The sequence below is a fragment of the Carassius auratus genome, chromosome 9 (assembly GCF_003368295.1).
Source record: "Carassius auratus strain Wakin chromosome 9, ASM336829v1, whole genome shotgun sequence".
Lineage (NCBI taxonomy): Eukaryota > Metazoa > Chordata > Actinopteri > Cypriniformes > Cyprinidae > Carassius > Carassius auratus.
The window spans coordinates 16,503,425-16,530,370 of NC_039251.1; the positions used below are offsets into that span (position 1 = coordinate 16,503,425).

General features: G+C 37.3%; 1 pseudogene; it reads left to right on the top strand.

The window, feature by feature from the left end:
- The first annotated feature begins 6,425 nt into the window (after positions 1-6,425).
- LOC113109336 (galactose-specific lectin nattectin-like) lies at positions 6,426-22,066 on the top strand (annotated as a pseudogene).
- The last annotated feature ends 4,880 nt before the right edge of the window (positions 22,067-26,946 follow it).

The following is a 26,946-nucleotide window of genomic DNA, read 5'->3' on the forward strand; positions in this document are numbered from 1 at the left end:
AGAGGAATACAATTCCTGATAGAATTTCCGGAATACATTATTTATTTCTGTTGGTTTACTGGTCAAGGTCCTGGATTTTAACTTGATGGTTTTTATGGCTCTGCTGTAATTACTCTTGTCTTGAAAGAAGCATATTACATTTATTATATTTTAAATCCGTCGCGGGAATGTGCAGGGAGACTTCAGATTGTAAAAATGCAGAATTTTTAGGAAATGTTTACTCAATTAAATCGTGGCATGGTGGCTTCACTTGAAAGTAAGTCGTGACATTTGCCAAGTATGGTAACCCAAACTCGGAATTGGTGCTCTGCATTTAACCCATCCAAGTGCACACACACACAGCAGTGAGAAGTGAACACATCCCCGGAGCAGTGGGCAGTTATAGATCCAGCGCCCGGGGAGCAGAACCTGGGGGTTCAGTGCCTTGCTCAAGGGCACTTCAGCCGTGGATATTGAGGGTGGAGGAGAGCGCTGTTCATTCATTCCCTCCCATCTACACCTCCTGCCAGCACCGAGACTCGAACCAGCGACCTTCGGATAATTCAATTCAATTCAAGTTTATTTGTATAGCGATTTTTACAATACAAATTGTTACAAAGCAACTTTACAGAAAATTATGTTTCTACAATATTTAGTAGTAGCTTATAAGTGGTGATTGTCAGTTTGTGCACGTGTGACAGGATTTGTCAGAAAAATAAATACAAGACGTAGTCAGCCAGACGATGATCATTATTAACAGCAATTATTATATGATGCAGTCACACTTGTAGCAATATTTGTTAGTTCTGTTTGTTGATTCAGGGTTAGCATCATCTGGGGTCCTCTGAAGGGTTGGCATCATATCTTCTCAGGTGTACTGGATCCAGACTAGAGCTTGTGTAAATCCCGTGGCAATACATAGAAACAAAGAGAGACATCATTAGCAAAGCTGCTGTTCCAACAAAGTAAAATTAATTAGTTTAACCCAAGCTAATGAATAAGAATGCACATTTGAACAGCAGTCACAGTTTAAGAGATACATTATTCGAATTCTTGGTGAAAGAGATAAATCTAGATTTAAACAGAGAGTGTGTGTCCCGAACATTATCAGGAAGGCTATTCCAGAGTTTAGGAGCCAAATGTGAAAAAGCTCTACCTCCTTTAGTGGACTTTGCTATCCTAGGAACTACCAAAAGTCCAGCGTTTTGTGACCTTAGGGAGAGCGTGATGGATTGTAACATGGTATAAGGCTAGTTAGGTAAGCAGGAGCTAAACCATTTAGGGTCTTATAGGTAAGTATTGATAATTTGTAACTGATATGGAACTTAATAGGTAGCCAGTGCAGAGACTGTAAAATTGGGGTAATATGATCATATTTTCTTGACCTGTTAAGGACTCTAGCTGTTGCATTTTGGACTACCTGTAGCTTGTTTATTGAAGTTGCAGGAAGACCACCTAGAAGTGCATTGCAATAGTCCAGTCTAGAGGTCATGAATGCATGAACTAGCTTTTCTGCATCAGAAACAGGTAACATGTTTCTTAGCTTGGCAATGTTTCTAAGATGGAAGAAAGCCATTTTTGTAACATGGGAAATATGTTTTTCAAAAAACAAGTTGCTGTCTGATATAACACCCAGATTTTTTATTGAATAGGAAGTAACAGTACATCCGTCTAGTTGCAAATTGTAATCTACAAGATTCTGTGTACTGTTTTGGTCCAATAATTAATATTTCGGTCTTATCCGAATTTAATAAGAGAAAATTATTGGTCATTCAATCTTTTACATTTTTAACACACTCTGTTAGCTTAGATTATTTAGAAGTTTCATCTGGTCTCGTTGAGATATATAGCAGTATCATCAGCATAACAGTGGAAACTAATCCCGTATTTTCTAATAATATTACCAAGTGGCAACATGTATATTGAAAATAGAAGAGGACCTAGGACGGATCCTTGTGGCACTCCACAAGGATACTGGTGATAAATGAGATGACTCCCCATTTTAGGGCTGTGCAAAAAATCGATTGCGATTTTCATGTGCATCTCATCAGTAAAGATGCTCCTGTAATTAGAAGTATATCTCCAGCACCTGCGTTCAGATCAGGGTTGCTATGTTTTTAAAACATATCCTGCCCAGTTGCTTCTTAAAACTAGTCCAAAACTAGATAAAAATTGCTTCCCGGGGTTAAAATATATATTTTTTTTTAAAATCCGCATTAAAGGGGCTAAATATCACGTTATTGGTATTGGGGTTGCTTCAAACCACGAACATGAAAAACAATCACACACCGGTTGTCATTTACTTTTTATATTTAGCCCCTAAAATGCTTATTTTATCAAGGCAACACTGCTAAAAAATTTATATTTTAACCCCGGGAAGCAATTTTTAATCAGGTACCATTCTGGAAGTGCGATTGGGCTAGTTTTGGACTAGTTTTGAGAAGCAACTGGTCAGGTTTTGTTGTGAAAACTTGACAACCTTGATCTGAACGCACGTGCTGGAAATATACTTCTAATCACAGGAGTGTCTTTACTGATGAGATGTGCATGAAAATCGCATTTGATTTTTTGCACAGCCCTACCCCATTTAAATAAACAAAATGGTAGTGATCAGACATGTAGGATCTAAACCATCTTAGAGCCAGCCCTTGAATACCAATATAGGTTTGTAATCGATCTATGAGTATGTCATGATCTACGGTGTCGAACGCAGAACTTAGATCAAATAAAACTAGCAATGAGATGCAGCCTTGATCTGACGCAAGAAGCAGGTCATTTGTAATTTTAACAAGTGCAGTTTCTGTGCCATGATGGGGCCTGAAACCTGACTGAAATTCTTCATACAGGTAATTTTTTTTTGCAGGAAGGAGCTCAATTGAGCAGACACAACTTTTTCTAAAATTTTAGACATAAATGGATGATTTGAAAAAGGCCTATAATTTGCCAGTTCGCTAGGATCTAGTTTTGGTTTCTTATTAAGAGCTTAATAACCACCAGCTTAAATGGTTTTGGGACGTGACCTAAAGTTAACGACGAGTTAATAATATTGAGAAGCGGTTCTTCGGCTACAGGTAGCAACTCTTTCAGTAATTTAGTGGGTACAGGATCTAATAAACATGTTGTTGGTTTAGATACAGTGATAAGTTTATTTAGCTCTTCCCGTCCTATAGTTCTTTGGGTGCGATGGATGAAACTGAAATGTTAGACGCTGTAGAATCTACATTCACTATTGTATTTCTAATGTTATCTATTTTATCTGTGAAGAAATTCATAAAGTCATCATAACTATTAAATGTTGATGGAATATTTGAATCAGGTGGCGTCTGATTATTTGTTAATTTAGCCACTCTGCTAAATAAAAAGCTTGGATTGTTTTGGTTATTTTCTATGAGTTTGTGTATATGCTCTGCCCTGGCAGTTTTTAGAGCCTGTCAATAGCTGGACATACTGTTTTTCCACGCAATTCTAAAAAGTTAGTTTTTCTCCATTTTCGTTCAAGACTACGAGTTTCTTTCTTGAGAGAGTGAGTTTTACTGTTATACTATGGCACAGTACATTTTTCTCTAACCTTTTTCAATTTGATGGGGGCAACAGCTTCTAATGTATTAGAGAAAATAGTGCCCATGTTGCCAGTCATTTCGTCTAATTCGTGTATTTTTGGGTACAAATAGCAGTTGAAATAGATCAGGCAGGTTATTTGCGAATAACTTGAAATCAGTGTAAATGGTTCAAAATAATGACTTGTACCAAGTAAAATGGAATATTGCCTGGAATATTGCCTTCATGCCTTCCTGATGTCCATTTTTATCAATGGAAGTGAGAGATGAAGGAAACATGTAATACTAATGTTGTCCACCAGAGTCACAAGACAACAAGTGATTTTTTTAATTTGCTTTTTTTTTATCTGTGTTAATGGTTCATAAATGAACTATGCATAACATTCATTATAGTTTCATAAAGTTTAATAAAAGCTAAACAATCTAAGTCTAATTGGTTTCCAAAGAAATTTGTGATCTCCAAAATACCTTCATATTTATATTTGTCTGTTGGGATATGGTACATAAAATAATACTTCCATAGAAAGACACTTAAATAGGCATACTCGTATTAAAATTAAAAAGAGACATGGCCATTGTAACATAACTATCCTTTACACCTTGATTTCAATTTGACATCAAATATTAGTCATAGATGTTTGTGCTCATAGCCTTAAAATGGTCACCCAATGGGCCATGCTTGGACCCCGATGATCGCTTCTTGCTGTTATATTTTAAAATGTAATGTAGTCTAATTACAATTAAATTTTTATGATCTGATTAGGTAATCCAGATTACATATAATCAGTTACTACACTGGAAATAAAGTCACCTTATCAACCCAGTTTTTGATAATATTTATTGAGTTCATAGAGTGAATGTTTCGCTGTTTACAGTTATTCCCTTAATTTGCATAAAGCATCCTGGGGTGTAGGAAAAAGGTGGATTAGTTCAGTGACATGACCTGTGGTCTATATGTGTGTGTGTGTGTGTGTGCGAACTGCATTTATTTGTTTCGCTTGCAGTTAATTTTGTTATATTAAATCCCTGGTAGTCTCAGACTTAGATGTCATGTCCACGGACCATTGGCTGGCTAAAATTTTAATGGTTTATGGCAAGCCTCCAAACATAGCTAAAGAAAAATACAAATACAAATAACAAGTGTATATAATTAAGATTAATATATAATACATATACAGGGCTGTAGCTGGGGTTTGAGGGGCCCCGGTGAAGGTTGTACCAGTGGGCCCTGTTTGAAATGGTTTAATTTGTATGTTCGTTCATTTTTATTTATTTGTGCTATTTACACAGTGTTCAAGTTTTTTTCAAGTTTGTAGGTGTCCATTTACATAAATCAAATAATTAAATGTAAAATAGCACTGGATAGTCTTCAATGTAAAAATGAAATATACAATCAAACCAAAATTTATTCAGACACCTTCAACATTTCTCACATTACATTACAGTTTATTTGCTATCGCATGAAAAATGGTTATAAAATATGACAAGAACTTAGTTAAACTGTGTTAGAACAAAATCGTATTGATAATGTCATAACTTGTATGTAACTGTATGTATGTAATTGATTACAATCAACCATAACTACAGACAACTGTGATTATGACAATATTTACACTACTATCAATACTTTGTTGACCAAATACCAATAAATAATTAATTTTGGTCAGACTGTGGTGTGAAAAGGTTGCATTAGCAATTCAGAAGAAAAAGAAACACATAAGCAATACGTGGTGCTTTATAAGGAGCTGAATAATTTTTGATTACAATGACTTTGCATTGCAAATCAATTTGGATAAAAGCGTCTGCTAAATTAATAAATCTAAATGTAAATAATTACTGCCCAAGGCATGCGCAAAAAGGCCTGACTGAGTTGCATTAGTGGTTAGTAGTGTGACACAAGGAGTGCAGTTCAATCATTGCACACAGGTTTATTGTCTGACTCTAGAGGTACAATCTATATTACTGGTCAAAAGTTTGGAATTGGAACTTTTTTTTTCTTTTTTTTTTTTTTTTCTATTTTTAAATACATTAAAATCTTATATAGTTTTGTGATCAAAGCTGAATTTTCAACATCAGTACTCCAGGCTTCAGTGCCACACGATCCTTCAGATATCATACTACTATATATATATATATATATATATATATATATATATATATATATATATATATTTTTTTTTTTTTTTTTTTTTTTTTTTTTTTTTGGAATCTGATTTTTCAGGATCCTTTGATGGATAAAAAGTTAAAAAGCAGAGCATTTATTTAAAATATAAATATTTTCTAACATTAAACACTACAGTTCAAAAGTTTGGGGTCAGTACATTTTTATTCTTTCTTTTTTTGAAAACAAAAAATATAAACTTTTATTCAGGAAGGATGTATTAAATTGTTTAAAAGTGATAGCAAAGATTTATATTGTTAGAAAATATTTATATTTTTAATAAATGCTGTTCTTTTAAACTTTTTATTTAAAAGTAAACGCCCACACATAACATCAAGCCCAGGGGCCCCTAGCCCCCCCCTAAGTCCATTAGTGTTTATGGATAATATAGGATACATTAGCTCAGCATTAGTAGAGGAAAGAGGGAGATAGATGTTAAGCAAAACAATGTCTTATGATCATGATGCATTGGTCACATCCTTTAGGAAGTACAGAGAATGGCACATGATGTTCTAAAATCTTACAGGAACTTCACTACATCTTCCTCTGATTCTGAGGGCAACACTCCGAAAACCAATGTGAGTTCTGGCACAGAGATCTTCTGAATAACCCTGAATAACCCTGACTTAAAGTATCTTTGTCTTTAAAATTACATTGACAATCCACAATGCAAAGTATAATACATAGTTTTAATTTTAAATGCTTGACTTTTATTTTTCAGTTTCATCATGGCAATGCTGAGAAGTCTTCTGCTGCTTTTCATTGTATTCTCCATGGGGAGCGCAGAAGGTAACAAATATATTTATTTGTAAAAAAAAGCTTTTCTGCCAAACCTGTGATTTTGTCTAGCTTTATGGAGAAAGACAGCAGGAAATGTTTGATATTCAACCAACTAATATTTATCATAATAATGTTATAATATTTTTTATGTTTATTTACTGGATAGTTAAAAAAATGCACCTATGGATGGACAAATTTTGGAGTCCGATGCTACAAGTTCTTCTGTCAGGGGGTCAGCTGGGTCACAGCAGAGGTAAATTGTTAGTTACAAGATGATTTTTCTTATTTTTGTTTAAATAAATCTTCCTTTTTGTAAATAAATTTGACAGAAAACTAATACTGAACGAATAACAATTCAGACCTGACTTTGTTTGAAAATGACAAAAAAAATGTTGTTTAAAAATGCTTTGTGCTAAAAAAGACTATTTTGTATTGACAATAAAAAAAATATATGTCTTTAGAAGAACTGCCAAAGTCTGGATGCAAATCTTGCGTCTGTACATAGTAAAATAGAACATGATTTTCTGCTGAGTCTGTTGCCGCCTTCTTCCACACGTTGTTGGTTTGGAGCTCATGATGGTGAAGAAGTGAGTAAAGTTGTGCAGTCTTTTTTGTTTTGCTTTGTCTAGTTTGTATGTTTGTCATGACTGAAATCTCAAATGTTTGTAATGAAGTTGATTTGACTTCTTCAAAGCCTATCTAAATGACATTCTAAATAAGGTCTGAGAACAGTAGAGCACTCTTATAATAACTGAATTTGCTCTTTAGGAAGGACAGTGGTTGTGGACTGATGGAACTCCATTTGACTACACCCACGGGCCCCTGGACAACCTGACAATAAGGGAGAACCGATAACCGAGATTTGTGGGGAGTTGAACTATGAAAGTAAGAATGCTGTGTGTTTTTTTATTTACAATAATTATTTGCAATCTAATTTCACATCAACCAGTAACATGAAATTGTTGATTTGTCAAACATGTCTCAACATTCTATTTTATTTTGATTCTAACATGACAATAATGATGAGAATGACATACTGTTTTTAATTGTTTCACCTCATAGGTAGCGGTTGGAACGATGGAACCTGTTTAACCAAACAGGGTTATGTTTGTGCTAAATACCTGTGAGATCACATACAGTCATCCTGCTCCACAGTGACTTTGATTGTACTACATTTACATTTTCTGATCTTATCTTTACATGTGTTATTCTGAAATAAAAAAATGTTGTTTGCAGTTGGTTTCTGTTGTAAATATGTTCATCCTGTCATGTAAACTAGTTTCATATTTGTAATAAATAGCTGACAAACAGGCTAGTTAACAATTCTATAAAGCTTATGTTATATTATCAGTAAGTGAACAGCAATGCTATTATTTTAGCAAGCTGTCTGAAGGAACCAGCTACACTATTTCTTAGAGTGACTCAGGGGACTTTTAAGTTTGCTTTCATTAGTGTACTAAATTTAAATTCTGTAATTTCAAGTGTTATGGGTATATGTGGCAATCTTATAAAGACAGTAAAAGGTAAAAACATATTTATGTGCAGTAGATAGGTTTGTCGTTTGTTTCACACAGGATACCATGTCAGGGCTTAATCCAGTTAAGAGCAGGCCTTTTATGTTTCCTTAGGGAAACTGAACAACTAGATTACCTTTAGAACAAATAATAATATTGTGATGTTTCACAGAGACACTGTGGTGTTCCTGCAGTGCCAATCATCTAGAAGATTCTAAAGAACAGTGCAGTGAGTTGATGTTGAGTTCTAAAACCTAAATTTATCTTACATCCAAAACTATTTACAACTCAGACTGGTAAATAAATAAACAAAAGAGAATATTTATCAAATGACACTTCATATATAACAGTTCACAATGTGTCCTTCTTTTATTTTTATTTTGAGGCATTAACAGGCTTCCGTGTGACAGGCCAATGACAACGTCTGTAAGGGCAGGTGGGAAATATTCACCCAAAACAGAGATCTCTATATAAAATAAATAAATAAGAAACTGTAAATATGTTCAGCAAATATGTTTTTTTTCAAATATGAAATAAGCTATGTAAAAAAGTTATTATTATTATCATTATGTAATGACGCGGAAGCATTAGAATCCATGTGCAGTTTAATAACATCCACAGCAGACATATCCAAACAGTAGGCAGAGAATCGTAATCGTAGAAGGCAGAGAATCATACACAGATAGGCAGTCCAATCCAAACAACAAGACAGTGGGCAAATCCAAAAGCAGAAACGAGGAAACCAGGCAAAGATCATACACAAAGGCAAACTATGGTAATGGGAAAAACGCTCGGTAAGGCAGACAGGCTGGCAATACTTCGCAACGTGATAGTGGTTGCAGCCATGCTTATATATTGCACAAACAGGAAGTACAGGTGAAGCAGAGGGAGCGAAACACAGTCAGTACTCGGGAGAGGGCTCCCTCTGCTGGCGTGGCATTACAGAATCCCCCCCCCCCCACGAGCGCCTCCTGGTGCTCTACGAGGACGTCCCGGTGGTCGCGGTGCTGGACGATCGTGTCTGGCTCGATGAAATTCCTGAATTAACGAGGGATCCAGTATGTCGTGGGCGGCCACCCAAGATCTCTCCTCTGGACCGTCTCCCTCCCAGTCCACCAAGTATTGAAGCTGACCCCCTCTTCGTCTGGAGTCCAACAACTCCTTTACCGCATTAGCCGGAGTTCCATCAATGTCCAGCGGTGGAGGTGGCTCCCGGTTCTCGACGTTGGGGTCAGTATTCGGGTGGAACGGTTTCAGGAGGGAAACATGGAAGGAGGGAGAGATACGGTAGTTAACAGGCAGCTCCAGTTCATAAGTGACCGCATTAATCTGTCTCAAGATTTTAAATGGGCCTACATACCGTGGGCTGAGTTTCTTGCTGGGCAGCCGCAACTTGAGGTCCAGACCCTTTGTCCCGGTTGATAGGGGGGATGTGGACGACGTCTTCGATTGGCCTGAATTTCCTGACTCCTGATGGCCCTTTGCAGACGTACGTGAGCACTGTCCCATACCCTCTCGCTCCGACGAATCCAGTCGTCAACTGCAGGTACTAGTGACGGTTCTCCAGACCACGGGAACATGGGGGGTTGGTATCCTAGCACACACTGGAACAGAGTAAGGCCTGTGGATGAATGCCTTAACGAGTTTTGAGCGTACTCTGCCCATGGAAGGAACTCTGACCACCGATGCTGCTCACGTCCACAGTAAGATCTGAGGTATCTGCCGATCTCCTGATTCAGTCTCTCCAATTGTCCATTCGATTGAGGGTGGTAACCTGAAGTTAAACTGACATTGATATCCAGTTGTTTACAGAAAGCTCTCCATACCTGGGACGTGAATTGTGTTCCACGGTCTGAGACAATATCCTCAGGGATACCGTAAATCCTGAAGACATGGTGGAACATCGCTTGAGCTGTATCCATGGCTGTGGGAAGACCTTTCAGCGGTATGAGTCTACATGCTTTAGAGAAGCGGTCAATAATTACAAGGATAGTGGTGAAACCTTCAGATGGGGGGAGATCGGTGAAAAAGTCAATAGATAGGTGTGACCAAGGTCTTTGTGGTATGGGTAAGGGTTGCAGCAAACCTGATGGGAGTTCCTTGGGGGTTTTTGACTGTGCACAAACAGGACATGACTTGACGTAATTTGCTACATCCTTGACCATAGCAGGCCACCAGAAAGAATTCTGCGTGAGGTGTAGTGTGCAAGAGATACCTGGATGTCCGGAACACAGTGACGAATGGACCCACTGTAAGACTCGTGGTCGAATCCTGGATGGAACATAGTGTCGATTAACAGGACAGCCTTGAGGCGTAGGTTCGTTGTTTTGTGCCCTTTGTATCTCCTCCATTATGTCCCACGTGACTGGTGCTATGATGATGGACGGTGGCAGGATAGATTCGGGTTGATGATCGGTCAATGGGTGGTCATGTCTTCTGGACAGGGCATCAGCCTTACTGTTCTTACTGCCAGGGCGGTAAGTCACTGCAAATTGGAACCTGGCAAAAAACAAGGACCAGCGAGCCTGGCGAGGATTTAGTCTTTTAGCACTCTTTATGTATTCGAGGTTCTTATTATCAGTGATTACCTGGAAGGGGTCAGCGGAACCCTCCAACCAGTGCCTTCATTCTTCAATGGCTGCCTTCATAGCCAGTAGCTCCTTGTTTCCGACATCATAGTTTCGCTCAGCATCCGTGAGTTTTCTAGAGAAGTAAGCACAGGGGAAGAGCTTGCCTGGTTGTCCGTGGCGTTGAGAGAGTACTGCACCGTTCCCACAATCGGAGGCATCAACGTCCAGTATAAATGGTAAGTTGGGGTCGGGGTGTTTCAGGATAGGTGCAGTGGAAAAGCTGTTCTTGAGGTTAGCGAATGCCTGTGTAGCTTGATCAGTCCATTTCAACTTGGATGGCTTTCCCTTTAATAATGAGGTCAAAGGTGCGGCTGTGATACTGTAGTTCCTTATGAAACGTCGGTAGAAGTTTGCAAATCCTAGAAAGCGTTGAAGCTCTTTCACGGTGGTGGGTCGTGGCCATTCAGTGACTGCCTTGATCTTGGACTGATCCACTTCCACACCTTGATGGTTGACATTGTAGCCTAGAAAAGAGGTTCTTGATACATGGAATTCACATTTCTCCGCCTTGACATAGAGTTGATTTTCTAATAGCCTGGTAAGTACTGTTCTGACATGACCCTTGTGTTCCTCTTCAGACTTGGAGTAGATCAGGATATCATCAATGTAGACTATCACAAATGTGTTCAAGAGGTCCCTGAAAATCTCATTCATGAATGACTGGAATACCGCAGGTGCATTTGCTAGCCCATACGGCATAACCTGGTACTCATAGTGCCCCCTAGTGGTCAGAAATGCAGTCTTCCATTCATCACCCTCCCTGATCCTGATGAGGTTATAGGCACTTCTCAAATCTAATTTAGTGTAGATTTTGGCTGCTCTAAGTTGTTCAAGTGCTGCAGGAACTAGTGGCAATGGATAACAGAACTTGACAGTAACATTGTTCAAACCTCTATAATCGATGCAGGGGCGTAGTCCTCCATCCTTTTTCTCCACGAAGAAGAATCCTGCTGCCGCTGGGGAAGTGGATGGACGGATAAACCCAGAGTTGAGAGCTTCCTCAATATAAGCGTCCATAGCTTGACTTTCCGGAAGTGACAATCGATAGACCTTACTTTTTGGTGGCATGGCGTTGGGTAACAATTCTATGGCGCAGTCCCAATGACGATGAGGTGGTAGTTGAGTGGCTTTGGTTTTGCTGAAGACCTCTTGAAGATCCTGATAATGGGGTGGTATGGTGACATGCTTACACTCTGGACTTTCAACACTGGTCGTGAGACAAGGCTTAGAGAGGAAATTATTCAGACATGTAGAATAACAGAATTGTGACCAACATTGGATCTCACCACTCTGCCAGGAGATGGCTGGGTCATGAACAGATAGCCAGGGATAACCAAGTATGATTTTGTGGCATGGTGAGTCGATGACATAGAATGTGATAGTTTCTTGGTGAAATAGGCCTATCTGCATCTTTATGGGTTGTGTTTGTTGAGTTATTCCACTTCCAATGGGTTAGTTATTCACGGCTTTTACCTCGATAGGCGGGTCACATGGTAGTATGGGGATGTGGTATGTTTTAGCAAGGTCCCGATGAATGAGGTTTAATGCTGAACCAGAGTCAATCAGCGCTGAGAACTCAAATGAATTGTTTTCAGTAGTTAACTGGATCATGGTAGTGAAATTGTTAACATTGCGCTTGGGATCACTCACCCGACCGTTATCTGTGTAGTCCATCCGGGCTTTGAGTGGACACATTGCGTTGTGATGGGCTGCACTACCGCAGTAGAAACATAATTTCTGGGTGACTCTTCGTGACATCTCTTCTGATGACAGCCTGGTAACTCCTAGTTGCATGGGCTCAGAATTGGCATGATCATTGACATGACATGATTCATACTTCTGTGTAGTTAGAGAGATAGGCATGACGTTCGTAGACTTGAGTTGAGGGTGGTGAGTGCGGATGAGGTTATCGATCCTGATAGCCAACGTGACATAATTAGAAAAGGAATAGTCCTCACCTTTGCAAGCGAGCTCTGCCTGTAACTCCATCTTTAAACTGCGACGAAACATGGCCTTAAGTGCAACGTCGTTCCATCCACTCTAAGCGGCAATTGTTCTGAATTCAATAGCATGGTCGGCGGCCAATTTGCGGCCTTGAGTGAGTTGCATTAGCTGAGTGGAAACATCCTTGCCCCCTGCTGGGTATTCAAACACATCTCTGAGTTGTTTAATGAAATATTGAAAAGATGTTTGTAACATACGGTCGGTTTCCCAAACTGCTGCGGCCCACTCGATCGCTTTGCCCGTTAGCAATGACATGAGGAATGCACACTTCTTCTCATCAGAGTCAAAGCTCTCCTCTTGATACATGAAAAAGATCTCAACTTGCCGAATGAAACCTTTACATTGTTCTGCAGAACCGTTGAATTTATCAGGAAGAGCAAAATGTACCTTTATGGCCTTGGGTGGTGGTAGCGATCGCAGATACTGCGTGAGATAGTCGTTAGCCACTTGAGCTTTAGCCAGTTGGTCGCAGTACTCCATGAGGACGTTGTTCTGATAAGCCAATGCGGCCTGTAGATCTGTTACTTCTGCTGGATTCTTCGGAGGCGAAGTATTATGTAATGACGCGGAAGCGGCATTAGAATCCATGTGCAGTTTAATAACATCCACAGCAGACATATCCAAACAGTAGGCAGAGAATCGTAATCGTAGAAGGCAGAGAATCCTACACAGATAGGCAGTCCAATCCAAACAACAAGACAGTGGGCAAATCCAAAAGCAGAAACGAGGAAACCAGGCAAAGATCATACACAAAGGCAAACTATGGTAATGGGAAAAACGCTCGGTAAGGCGGACAGGCTGGCAATACTTCGCAACGTGATAGTGGTTGCGGCCATGCTTATATATTGCACAAACAGGAAGTACAGGTGAAGCAGAGGGAGCGGAACACAGTCAGTACTCGGGAGAGGGCTCCCTCTGCTGGCGTGGCGTTACACATTATTATTATTATTATTATTATTTACTTGAACTGCTTGATTAAGAGAGTCAATCTTTTTTACAAATGCATTCCTACACTGTAAAAAAAAAAAAAGTTCATTCAACTTAAAAAAAAAAATTGAGGCAACTTGAAATGTAAAGCTGTGCTATTTGACAACAAGGATATTTGAGCTGACTATAGATTCTGGAGTCTAAGGGTATTTTTGGGGCATGGAGAAGTTTTGTCATGCCCTGATATTTGTGCTTTTTTCAGTTTCTTATAAATATCTAAATGGGTAAAGTCTAATATCACTGTAATCAGCTAGCCTGACCACGTCAGACTTCCTACTTCCGCTCAATTTCATTTAGCTTCTGTACTCAGTCTGATACAGCGTCAGAGCTTTCTGTTTGCCACCGGTCTGGAAACAGCCGGGCCAATCAACGAACAGAGGGCGGGCTGAGAGCCGTGACGTAGATGCGTAGATTAACTTCGCATAATCTGCAAAAGTCGTTTACAGCCATGTTCACTCCGGTATTTCGCTCGCATCATCATGTGTTTACAACAGGTTTACAGTGGAAGTTCAATCATAGATTTGAGTTCGATGCATGATGTCTGTGCTTCGATGCAGCTGTACAGGCGCATAACATACGTCATAACTAAACGTATCTGATTGGCTTACGGTAACCAATGATTTTAAACTTCAGACAAGCGCCCCCTAGCGAGAGAGAAAACACTTCTCTATTGTGCCATTCCAGACTCTGTCTACGAAGCAAAGTGAAGTAGCAGAGTCTGGTATTACCAGGCTAATAATCAGCACAAACTGGGCTATAATAATATGTGAAATGCATGCATGTACATGATTGTATTTTTGAGAAAAAAATTTTTATGCATGGTTAGTGAAAAACAAAAAATGTTAAATCGCTTGAATAAGGCCATAAAACACATACATAACATTGGTTCCCGGGATTGTTGAGAACTGGAGCTTGTAGCCTAGAATTTTTCTTTCTAAATTATGTGAAAATGATCTTGTTTACTCATTCACAGAAACCAATATATTGATTTAAATTTTCTAAGACACTTTTTGTTGGTAAAAGTCATATGCGAGTAGGCGTCAACTATCATGAATATCATTGTGATTTACACCAGAGAAGACAAAGGCCTGCATAACGAGCTGCATAATGAGCCATTCAGTGAGCTGTGTCACTGAGTGAGGAGTTACAAGAAAGAATGTGAGAATAAAATAAATATATATAATTTTATGTTTGTAGTTTATTAAGAATATATTTCATTATCCCACAACATAATTTAATATCCACTTGGGGGAGCAGTTAAACAGTTTATTAGGAACAATCAAAGCTGACTTTCAAACAAATTTTTTGGCATCCTTACTCCAGTCACACAATCCTTCAGAAATCCTTTTAACAATCTTATTTTCTACCAAAAAAAAAACAAACAAACATTTATTATCATCATCATCATTATTATTATTATTATTAATGTTGAAAAGAGCTGAGAATATTTTTCAGGTTTTTTTAGGGGGAATAAATTGAAAGAACTGCATTGTTTTTACATTTGTTAGAGTTATCTCTATTTGTCACATTTATATTATTTACATCAAGCTTTTGAATGGTATAGGATTGTATATTGTTATTGAAACTTCATAATGTTTCACTTGATTATACATTTAGTCAGGAATTATAGTTTGGAAAAAGTATTTGGAAAAAGTCTAACTAGTAAAATGTTTACACGTTATGTGAAAACTAGTACAAGTATATAAATAAATAAAAAGAGACTTACTCATGTTTACGATCTCTGCTGAATAAAGTGCTTCATTCTTTTTTCTGAGGAAATCCATTTCTCAAATCCTCAACCACATCACATCTTTTTGGAGTGATTTATGTCTTATTCCTCTCATCGCGAAGCAAACAGTAAAATAAAATAAAAACTTGAAGAACAGTCTGGCTGCTTTTTCTTCTGTGTGGGTGTATTCCAGCCGCGCGCTTCAGTTTGAATCTGAATAGCGCGTTAAGCGCGGGGGCGTGGTCACATTAGATATAATGAACGGAGATATGAAAACTAGACATCGCGTTGTTTTCATATGGATTACTTTATCACAGAATATTCATATATAGAATATTCAGCACTTGTTTAGTTTAAAAGTAGACATTTCAGGCTTTCTATAGATATCTCTCTCATGTCTCTTCGTTGAGTATTCACGGAGTTACAGTTCATTTTAATGACGTGTTTGTGCATGAAGATCAGCGCACACAAAGGCTGCAGACAACGCACCTTGTTTGTTATCTTTATTTTATAAGTGCACAAAGGTGTTTTGTTATTATGTTTGTATCCAAAAAAAAGTAGACCCTTTACAGATTCGATTGATGTATTGCTCTTATCTGTACGATTAAAACTGAGAGTGTAATTTAAGTTCTTTTCGGGGTTATCAGGAGAAAATGACTCAAAACGCATAGTTAATCGACTTCAAAGGGTTAAGGTAGCACTAACAACTTTTTTAAGTTGAAACGTTTAGTTTTTTTAAGTAAAGTTGTCAACACACTTGTCTGGTAGAGTTTAGGTTCCTTGTCATGTTGGCTTGCTTATTTATTGCTTATTGCCTTGCTTATCAGGCATGAAAACTTTGGGGGGGATCCTGTCTCCACTGGTATATAATGCAACCAATTTTTTGTTATACTTAAATTGTTACCAAATTGTCATTTTGAACACCCTCACTCCAACATTGGAATTTAATATTTTAGCTTTCATGAATATTAATATTTGTCTTTCTTCAGAAAATAAATATCAACCGAATCAAACATTTCACCTGAGGTTGTTTCTGAAATTTGGTTGATTTGAAATTAAGTAAAACCTTTTGCTTTTGAACTTTTCAGATGGCCTAGACTAGACATACTTTCCATTTTGTTAAAAATACACTTATTGAAACCAACCAAGCCTCATTTGAATTTTTAAATGGGAGTACATTTAGTGTTGTACAATGTTGACTTGAACAAATAATATTATCTCTATTATCAATGATTGTCATGGATCGCTACTAGCAAAAATAAAGTTTTGTTGGTCTTGCTGGTTTTCATGTGAACACCTTTTCTCTTTTTCTTTCTATTTTACAAACAAACCACACCTCCAAAGAGAGAAATGCTTTTAGATAATATCTTTTACATTTACTTTGGCTAGCATACAGAGCGAGCACTCGCGTCCCATACACTGCATGACCATGAGTGTCTGTTTGAACAGAATCATTGACAAAACAAGTCAGTACGGTCTTCTTTCTCTTTTTTTTCTGAACCCAGCATTAGAACTAAGAAATTAGAAATAAGGTCTGAGGCCATATCGCCAGTCACAATCACTTTTATATAACAAGGCAGTAAATTAACCCAAATGAACTGAACATAAACAAACAAAACATTGCTAATGCAAAAACCCAACCATTTGGCTTAAATAACACATAAATGAACTCGAAACAAATACCCATAATGCACCTGTCTGGTAGCGCTGACTGCCAGGACATTACATAACCCCCCAATAGAGTTATTGTCCCCACAACCCTAGTCTCCCACAACAAAATATAACAAATGTCCTGGCCGGCATTGAACACGCTTTGGCCTCCCTGATGTTTTTCCCCCAGTGCCAGGCTAAGCCCTGAATCCATCTCGGCAGTGGGAGTGGATGGTGGGGAGCCGAACTGGCTTCCTCAATTCTCTTGTTCTGGGGCTAGTGGGTGTTACGGTGCCAACCGATCCTTGTGAAGCACCAACCGTCTACCCCGTCCAGGAATTCTGATCCAGAAGACCACCTCCGAAATTTGAACTAGAATTTCCTCAGGTCCCTGCAAATGATGAGTCAGTTTTGGTGACAACCCCCACTTTCTCTGGGAGCAGAACACCCACACTCTGTCCCCTGGCCAAAGAGTAGGCCCGTGGGCCCGGGTATCATACGTCCGCTTCTGGCGGGCTAGAGTCTCCCTGGCCAGTTGATTGACCATGCTCTGATGGTCCTTCAAATCGGAAGTAGTCCAGTTCTGGTCCACCGGCAATCTCTGGCTCGAGGGGCGACCCGGACACCAAGTCCACAAGCCTACGGAGCTCCCTCCCAAACATCAGCGCCGCCGGTGTGCACTGACTTGACTCCTGCACTGCTGTCCTATATGCCCACAGGACCAGGGGCAGATGCTGGTCCCAGTCTCTCTGGTGCTGACTGCTCAAGATGGCAAGTTGGGTGGCCAGGGTGCGGTTGAACCGCTCAACCAGTCCATCACTTTGAGGGTGGAGGGGAGTGGTTGTTTTCTTCACCCCAAGCTGCTGGCACACCTCACTGAATAACCGACATTCAAAGTTCATAGTACCTGGTCACTATGAAGTTTGTCCGACACCCCGAAACGGGCGAACATGGTGGTTGCCGACCTCTGTGATGGGGAGGGAATCTTTAAAGTCCAAGTGATTTATTTGCTGACAGCTGTCCGTGCACAACAAATTTCAAAGTAAACAAAAAACAGTCCAAAAAAATACTCAAATTAACTTCACATAACATAGAAAAAAACATGCTGAGAGCAGCAAAACAAGGCTTCAGAACTAGTAATGGCAATTAAGACTCACTTGAGACATTCCTTGCATTGGGCTTCAAATGCAACAGCCCTTGGCTATCCAAGGCCTCACTCCCCTCCCCAAACAGAGAGCTATCATTTATAGGTGATCTTCCCGCCAAACCCTAGCGAATCATACCAACTGTAGGGGTAAATCAACAGTCATTACAGAGAATACACATTAAGTTCTGAAGCAGTGCCAAAGTCACATACACATTTGAACACAGTCATAATCATGAATATCACCATTGATCAAATATAAACAATACACCTTCTAAATAATACCATTACCAATCCAAAGCATCCATATTCATCTCTGTCCTAGTAAATGAACTAACCACTAATTAGCCTAGCAGATCAGGATGTTCATGTCATCAAAACTCTCCCCTCCCAAACACAGGACCAGACAGGTAAGTTATACTATGAAATCTATTGAACGATTAACATATGCACCATAAAATAAATATGAAAACTTCAATTCCTGTACTCGCCTACAAAATACAATATGACCTTTAGACATGACATTGTCTCTATTCACAAATCATAACACTGCAAATCAATATACGCAATAACACTGTGAACTAATGTTCACGTGATGATAACGTACGTGTTCGTCATCACACCCCTCCCCCCCTCTAAACAGTCATGACCTCAGGACTGACGTGACAAGAAGTCAGCCATCACATTAAGCACTCATGCTGTGTACTGGATCTCGAATTTAAAAGGTTGAAGGGATAAGTACCAATGTGTACTTCTTGTATTTGTGTCTCTCATTCTCTTGAGCCATTGCAAAGCTCTATGATCTGTCTCAAGCACAAAGTCTTTACCAATCAGATGATACTTCCAAGTGTCTAAGGCCCATTTGATGGCTAGAGCCTCTTTCTCAATTGTGGAATACTTAGTCTTGAGGAAAAAGCTTTCTACTAATGTACTGTACAGGACGATGATCTTCTCCTTCACCCTGTAACAGTACCACATCCAGTCCTAGTTCAAATGCATCTGTTTGCATGACAAAAGGCAGATCAAAGTTCGGGCTGTGTAACACAGGGTCTTTGCACAAACAAGACCTAAGGTCATGAAAACCATTCAGGTGTCCGCTTGACTTTGGAAGAACTACTCTTCTTTGTAAGGTCAGTCAATGGTGCAGCTCTGCTGGCAAAGTTAAGTATAAACCTTCTATACCAGCCTATCAAACCTAGAAATGATCGAACACTTTTCTTCGTTGACGGCGGAGCACATGACAAAATTGCTTGTAGTTTGTCCACCTGAGGTTTCACTGAACCTCCACCAGCAACATATCCCAACAAAGAAACTTCCTGTTTAGCAATTTGACATTTCTTTGCATTCACAACCAGACCTGCTCTTTGAATCCTTCCAAACACCGGTCAAATGTTTCAGATGCTGTTCCCATGTTTCACTGAAAATGACAATATCATCAATATATGCTGCTGCACAGCACTTGATCAACCAGACTTTGAAAGGTTGCTGCGGCCCTGTGCAGACCAAATGGCATATACTTGAAATGATATAACCCTGAAGGGACACGAAAAGCAGTCAAGTTCTTAGCTGAATCAGCCAATGGAACTTGCCAATATCTTTTGCACAGATATAAAGTTGTCAAATACTTAGCTTTGCCCAGCCACTCAATCAACTCATCGACTCTTGGCATCGGATAAGGATCAAAAGCTGATACTGCATTCAGTTTTGAGAAATCAACACAAAATCGGAGTGATCCTTCTTTGGGACTAGTACCACTGGACTGCATCATTCACTTGTTGAAGGCTCTATAATGTCAGACTCCAGCATCATTTGAACTTCCTCCTTCAAGGCTGGAATCAGTTGTGCTGGCACTCTGCAGTGAGTCTGCCTGATCGGCTCGGTTACAAGAAGACGAATATCGTGATGCAAAAGTTTAGTTTTTCCTGGTTTGTCAGAAAAGAGACCCTCTGGAACTAGTTTCTGGAACTCATTTTTCTGTATAGATGACAGATTATCAATGTCAACTTCTGGAAAGTTGACATTGAATTAACAGGAAAATATTGTTCCTCTAATTTCTCTTCATCCTCCACTTTCCTTGCCCACAACTGCTCAGACCAAGAACATTTTTCATTCCAAGGCCTCAAAAGATTAATTTGGAAAATCCGAGACTTTTTCTTACGGTTAGGTAGAGAGATCTCATAGTTAGTGGGACTCAATTTTCTAAGCACTTCATATGGCTCTTGCCACTTAGCCAAAAGAGAAGTTTCAGAAGCACATGCAAAACTGCGTGTGAATCAGTCAAGTGTTTTAAGAGGAGATTAAAAAAGAAGGTGGCCGACGGACTACAACATGTTGTACTAATTTTGTCCACTAGAGGAAACCACAGGATATTCATTATTTCTATCAGGTTCCATTATTCTGAATATCAATTAAAATATTTTTTTGCAGAAGTAAAAGAAAAAAGAAAATTCCGTGCTTCATGTCCTTATGTATATTTGTGTCCTCCTGTACTTTACATTTAAATGTACCAGTTGTAGTTCACTTAGACAATGCTGAGATGGTATCAGATAATTGACGTAGTGTACACACATTTTGAAGGTTTCTGCAATTTGTCAGGGATCATCTGTGAATGTGAATGACACATCAGTGTACATAACTTGAAATCAGTTTAAATGGTTCAAAATAAAGACTTGTACTAAGTAAAATGGAATACACACACACACACACACAAACACAAACACACACACACACACACACACATATTCATATGAATGAATGAACTCCATTTCATGTGTGATCTCCAAAACACTTAAATATCATAATTGTTACCTTCATTTTAAAATATCCAAATAATAATAAAAAAAAAATTCAAGTTGCATGATTTTATTAATTGCTGTCCAGTTAAAATTTTAAATTGCCTGTTTTTACTGCAGTAGCCTACATATTGCTGCCTTCCAGTGTACTCATGCCAAGTTACATCCCCACCTTCATGATCTGATGTCCATTTTTACCAATGGAAGTGAGAGATGAAGGAAGCCTGTAATTCTAATGTTGTCCACCAGAGGGAGACACAAAACAACAAGTGGATGGACAAATCTTGGAGCCCGGTGCTACAAGTTCTTCTCTCACCTGGATCGTACCAGAGGTAAAGTGTTAGTTACAAGGTGATTTTTACTTTTTTAAAAATTAAAACTTCCTTGTTGTAAATAGATTTGACAGAAAACTATGAATGAGCAAATAATAAGTCAGACCTGATTTTGTTTGAAAATGTTTTATGCTAAAAAAACTTCTTTATTGACAATAAAAAATCTATGACTTTAGAAGAACTACCAAAGTCTGGATGCAAATCTTGGGTCTGTACATAGTAAAATAGAACATGATTTTCTGCTGAGTCTGTTGCCTTCTTCTTCCACACGTTGTTGATGATGTTGAATAAGTAAGTAAAGTTTGGCATTTTTGTTTTGCTTTGTCTAGTTTGTATGTTTGTCATGACTGAAATCTCAAACGTTTGTAATGAAGTTGATCTGACTTCTTCAAAGCCTATCTAAATGTCTAAATGACCTTCTAAATGGAGTCTGAGTACAGTATAGAACTATTATAATAACTGAATTTGCTCTTTAGGAAGGACAGTGGTTGTGGACTGATGGAGCTATGTTTGACTACACCCACTGGGCCCCAATCAACCTGACAATAGTGAAAACGAGGACTGTGGGGAGTTGAACTATGAAAGTAAGAATGCAGTGTGTAATCATATAATTCCACACTTCAACCAGTAACATGAAATGGTTGATTTGTCAAACATGTCTTAAACATTCAATTTTATTTTGATTCTAACATGACAATAATGATGAGAATGACATACTGTTTTAAAATTTTTCACCTCATAGATAAAGGTTGGAACAATGAATCCTGTTTAACCCAACTGGGTTATGTTTGTGCTAAATGCCTGTGAGATCACAGTCATCCTGCTCCACAGTTACTTTGATTGTACTACATTTACATTTTCTGATCTTATCTTTACAAGTGAAACATTTCTTAAATATTTCTTAAAAATGTTAACTATAATCTCTTCTCAATACTGAAACACTCCTCTAATCAATAAAGGCATTAAAAGAAATGTCTGGCAAGGATTTAATATAGTTATTAGAATGGCTTTATAGGTTTTAAGTGATGTCATCATCAGGGGAGGGGCTTACAAAGATGCTGGGACCCAGTGACTAGAACACAAAAATCTAAGGGTGTCTATAACTATACTCTTTACAAAAAAGTACTGTGGGTTCTATACATCCTGGGGTTCTTATCTCAGTTTTAAATAACCTTTCATGAAAACGTAAAAAAAAAAAAATGTTTTGCCTCCATTGGCATAAGATGCAAAAACATTTTATGAGACTTACCAAATTGTCATTTTGAACACCCTCTCTCCCACATTGGAATTTAATATTTTAGCTTTTATGACTATTAATGTTTGTCTTTCTTCAGATAACAAAACCAATTCAAACATTTTACCTGAGGGCGTTTCTGAAATTTGATTGATTTGAAATGAAACCATTTGCTTCTGAACTTTTCAATCAGATGGCCTTGACTAAGTGACATGACATTCAGCCAAGTATGGTGACCCATACTCAGAATTCATGCTCTGCATTTAACCCATCCAAAGTGCACACACACAGCAGTGAAAACACACACACTCACAGTGAACACACACCCAGAGCAGTGGGCAGCCATTTATTCTGTGGCGCCCGGGGAGCAGTTGGGGGTTCAAGGGCACTTGCTCAAGGGCACCTAAGTCATGTTATTGCCGGCCCAAGATTCAAACCCACAACCCCAAGGATTAGGAGTCAAACTCTCTAACCACTAGGCCACGATTTCCCCAAAGAACAGGTTAGACATACTTTTCATTTTGGTAAAAATACACTTACAGAAACCAACCAAGCCTCAATTGAATTTTATGCAAATACATTTAAAAAATATTTAGATAATTAAAATAGTCTTTAAATGTTGACTTGAACAAATAATATTATCTCTATTATCAGTGATTGTCATGATTCACTACTAGCATAAGTAAAGTTTTGTTGGTCTTGCTGGCTTCCCGTGACCACCTTTACTGTGTTTCTTTCTATTGTACAAACAGACCACACCTCCAAAGAGAGAAATGTTTTTAGATTATATCGTTTTGATATTTATTATAATGTGTACAGTATGTGTTTTTCTAAAGCTGTATGACCTTATTTCTTTTTAGGGGTGAATTATTTATTTCACACAACAGAAATGTAAAAAAGGCTGCCAGTTGAAAAAAACAACAGAAACAAACTTTAACTTGTTTCTTCTAACAAACATAATATATATATTTTTTTGTGTATATTTTAAGTTTTCACAACAATTAGTTTAAACATTTTTTTATCATTCATATAAAGATATCCTGATAAACACATAAAATAAAATAAAAAAACAACAACAACAGGGAAGAAATATAATTTTGTTTTTTAAATGCACCTTATACATATTGAGTTTATTATATACATGGCAATTCAAATGTTTGGGATCAGTTAGCTTTATAAAGAAGTTTCTTCTGCTCATCAGGGTTGCATTTATTTGATTAAAGACACAGTAAAAAATGTAATATTGTGAAATATAACTGCAGTTTAAAATAATAGTTTTCTATTTTACATATACTTCAAAATATTATTTGTTTCTGTGATGCAAAGCAAAATTTTCATCAACTATTACTCCGGTCTTCAGTTTCGCATGATCCTTCAGAAATCATTCTAATGTGCTGATTTATTATCAATGTTGGAAACAGTTGTGCTGCTTAATATTTTTTTGGAACCTGTGACACTTTTTGTAGAATTCTTCGATAAATAAAACATTAAAAAGAAAAGCAAACTTTAAAAATAAAATAAATAAAAATACACTGAGAATCCACGGTGTGCTGTATATGAGTGCAGAAAAATTAACTTTTGCTGCTTATTATTTTTAGTTTCATCATGCTGAGAGGTCTTCTTCTTCTTTTCATTGTGTTCTCCATGGGGAATGCATTCAAAATTTTAAGGTAGCACTTACACCTTTTTTTAGTTGAAACTAATGTTTGTTTTTTGTTTGTTGTCAACATACTTGTCTGGTAGAGTTTAGGTTCCTTGTTGGTTTGCTTATTTATTGCTTATTGCCTTGCTTATCAGGCATGAAAACTTTGGGGAAAATAAAAAATAAAATAAATAAATAAATTTTGCCACCTCCTTTGGAATATAATGCAACAATTTTTTTATTAGACTTCCCAAATTGTCCTTTTGAACACCGTCTCTCCCACATTGGATAGCTTTCGTGACTATTAATGTTTGTCTTTCTTCATAAAACAAATATTCACCAAATCAAACATTTCACCTGAGGTCAATTCTGAAATTTGGTTGATTTGACATGAAATAAAACCTTTTGCTTTTGAACTTTTCAATCAGATGGCCTTGACTAGACATACTTTCCATTTTGTTAAAAATACACTTATTGAAACCAACCAAGCCTCGTTTGAATTTTCACAAAACCTTCATTTGATTCTGGCAAAAACCTTTGGATCGAGGACAGAAACCTTGCATGTGAGTACATTTTGCAAATATTTTAATAATTAAAATAGTCTTTAAATATTGACTTGAACAAATAATATTATCTCTATTATCAGACTGTCATGGATCACTACTAGAATTAATAAAGTTTTGTTGGTCTTGCTGGTTTTCATGTGAACACCTTTTCTCTTTTTCTTTCTATTGTACAAACAAACTACACTTCCAAAGAGAGAGATGCTTTTAGATTATATCTTTTGATATTTACAGTATTATTTGTCATGATTATTTAGTTTAAACTTTTTTTATCATTCATATAAAGATATCCTGATAAACACATAAAATAAAATAAAATAAAAAAACAACAGGGAAGAAATATATATATTTTTTTTTAAATGCAACTTATAAATATTGAGTTTATTATATACACTGCTATTCAAATGTTTGGGATCAGTTAGCTTTTTAAAGAAGTTTCTTCTGCTCATCAGGGCTGCATTTATTTGATTAAAGACACAGAAAAAAAATAATATTGTGAAATATTACTGCAGTTTAAATAATGGTTTTCTATTTTACATATACTTTAAAATATTATTTATTTCTGTGAAGCAAAGCTAAATTTTCATCAACTATTACTCCGGTCTTCAGTTTCGCATGATCCTTCAGAAATCATTCTAATATGCTTCCTGTCAACTAACTGTCCTATAATCAAAGCAAAAATATAAATAAATAATAAAATACACTGAGAATCCAGGGTGTGCTGTATATGAGTGCAGAAAAATTAACTTTTGCTGCTTATTATTTTTAGGTTCATAATGCCAGTGCTGAGAAGTCTTCTTTCTTCTTTTCATTGTGTTCTCCATGGGGAATGCAGAAGGTAAACGAGACATTTATTTGTAAAAACTCTCACAATTCCATTAAAATATTCTATTGAGTAATATTTGAAAGATCTACAGTGTCAGCACACAATCACTTAAACATTAAATAAGCTATGTAAAATAGAAATAATAATAATTATTATTATTATTTATATTATTATTATTATTATTATTAACTTGAACCGCTTGATTAAGAATCAACATATTTAAATTTTTTTGTGCTATATGAAATCTTGAATATTTAAACTGACTACATTCAAAATTTGAAGGTAGCACTAACACCTTTTTTTAAGTTGAAACAAATAGTTTTTTTTTTAAGTCGAGTTATCAACACACTTGTCAAAAATCATGATGATGGTAATGAATTGATAAATAAATGACACAAGCTCTAAGACTTTTTAAGAGTTTTTAAAATCTTAAGGTGTGCAAGAAATGGATAATGCTGCTTCTGAATGACTGCTGAGATAGTTTTATGACCTGAAATTGAATGGAAACTTTTGGACCTGGAAATAGTATTCATTATGTCACAAATTAACATACAAGCAGATATAGATGAACAAAAGTACGGTGGCCGGGAGAGCTCAACGCGCTGCAACTTCAGAAAACACATGCACATAAAAAAAGCACCAGCAAATCAAGAAAACAACTTCATCAGTCGGACAGCACATGTGCTGCAAATACGCACAACACAAACAAATAAAGTATTTTATTTGCAGTGCGTTTCTTTATTTGGTTGCATTGAGACCATTTGAAAATTTATTAAGCTGCTTTCTTAATTTGTAAGTGTTTGTTTTTATTTCTATTTGCAGCGTTTTTCTTTATTTGTTGTGAGTATTTGCAGCTCTTTTTTTTTTGCTTTTTTTTATTCATTTGTATTTGCAGCGCGTTTCATTGGTTGTGTTGTGAGTATTTGCAGCACGTTTCTTTTTTTTGCAGTGTGTTTATTTATTTGGTTTTGTTGTGAGCATTTGCAGCATGTGTGTTGTCAAATTGATGAAGTTGTTTTTTTAATTTGCAAGTGCTCTTTCTATTTGCAATGCATTGATCTCTCTCAGCCACCATACAAAAGTCTGAAAGGGGCACATTTCACAAACAGCAAAAGAGCACTGGATGTTTCCGAAATGTTTACAGTATATAAGAAATGGACTATAATTTTGTATTTATGCTAATTCATTTTTATTTATTTTTTCACCTTGCTATTCAAATCCTCTTTGAACAAATATGGGGAGAGAATTTCCCTCATGGTTTATGTTTAATTTCACTATATATAAAATAAATATTTGATTAAGATAATACTGTATTTGTGACAGGCTCATCTTAATCCATTCTCTTATGTTTGGATTTGGATTGTGTACACATGTCCATAGTTCAAACAATCACATTCCGTGTCGTCCTTGTGACTTACGGTA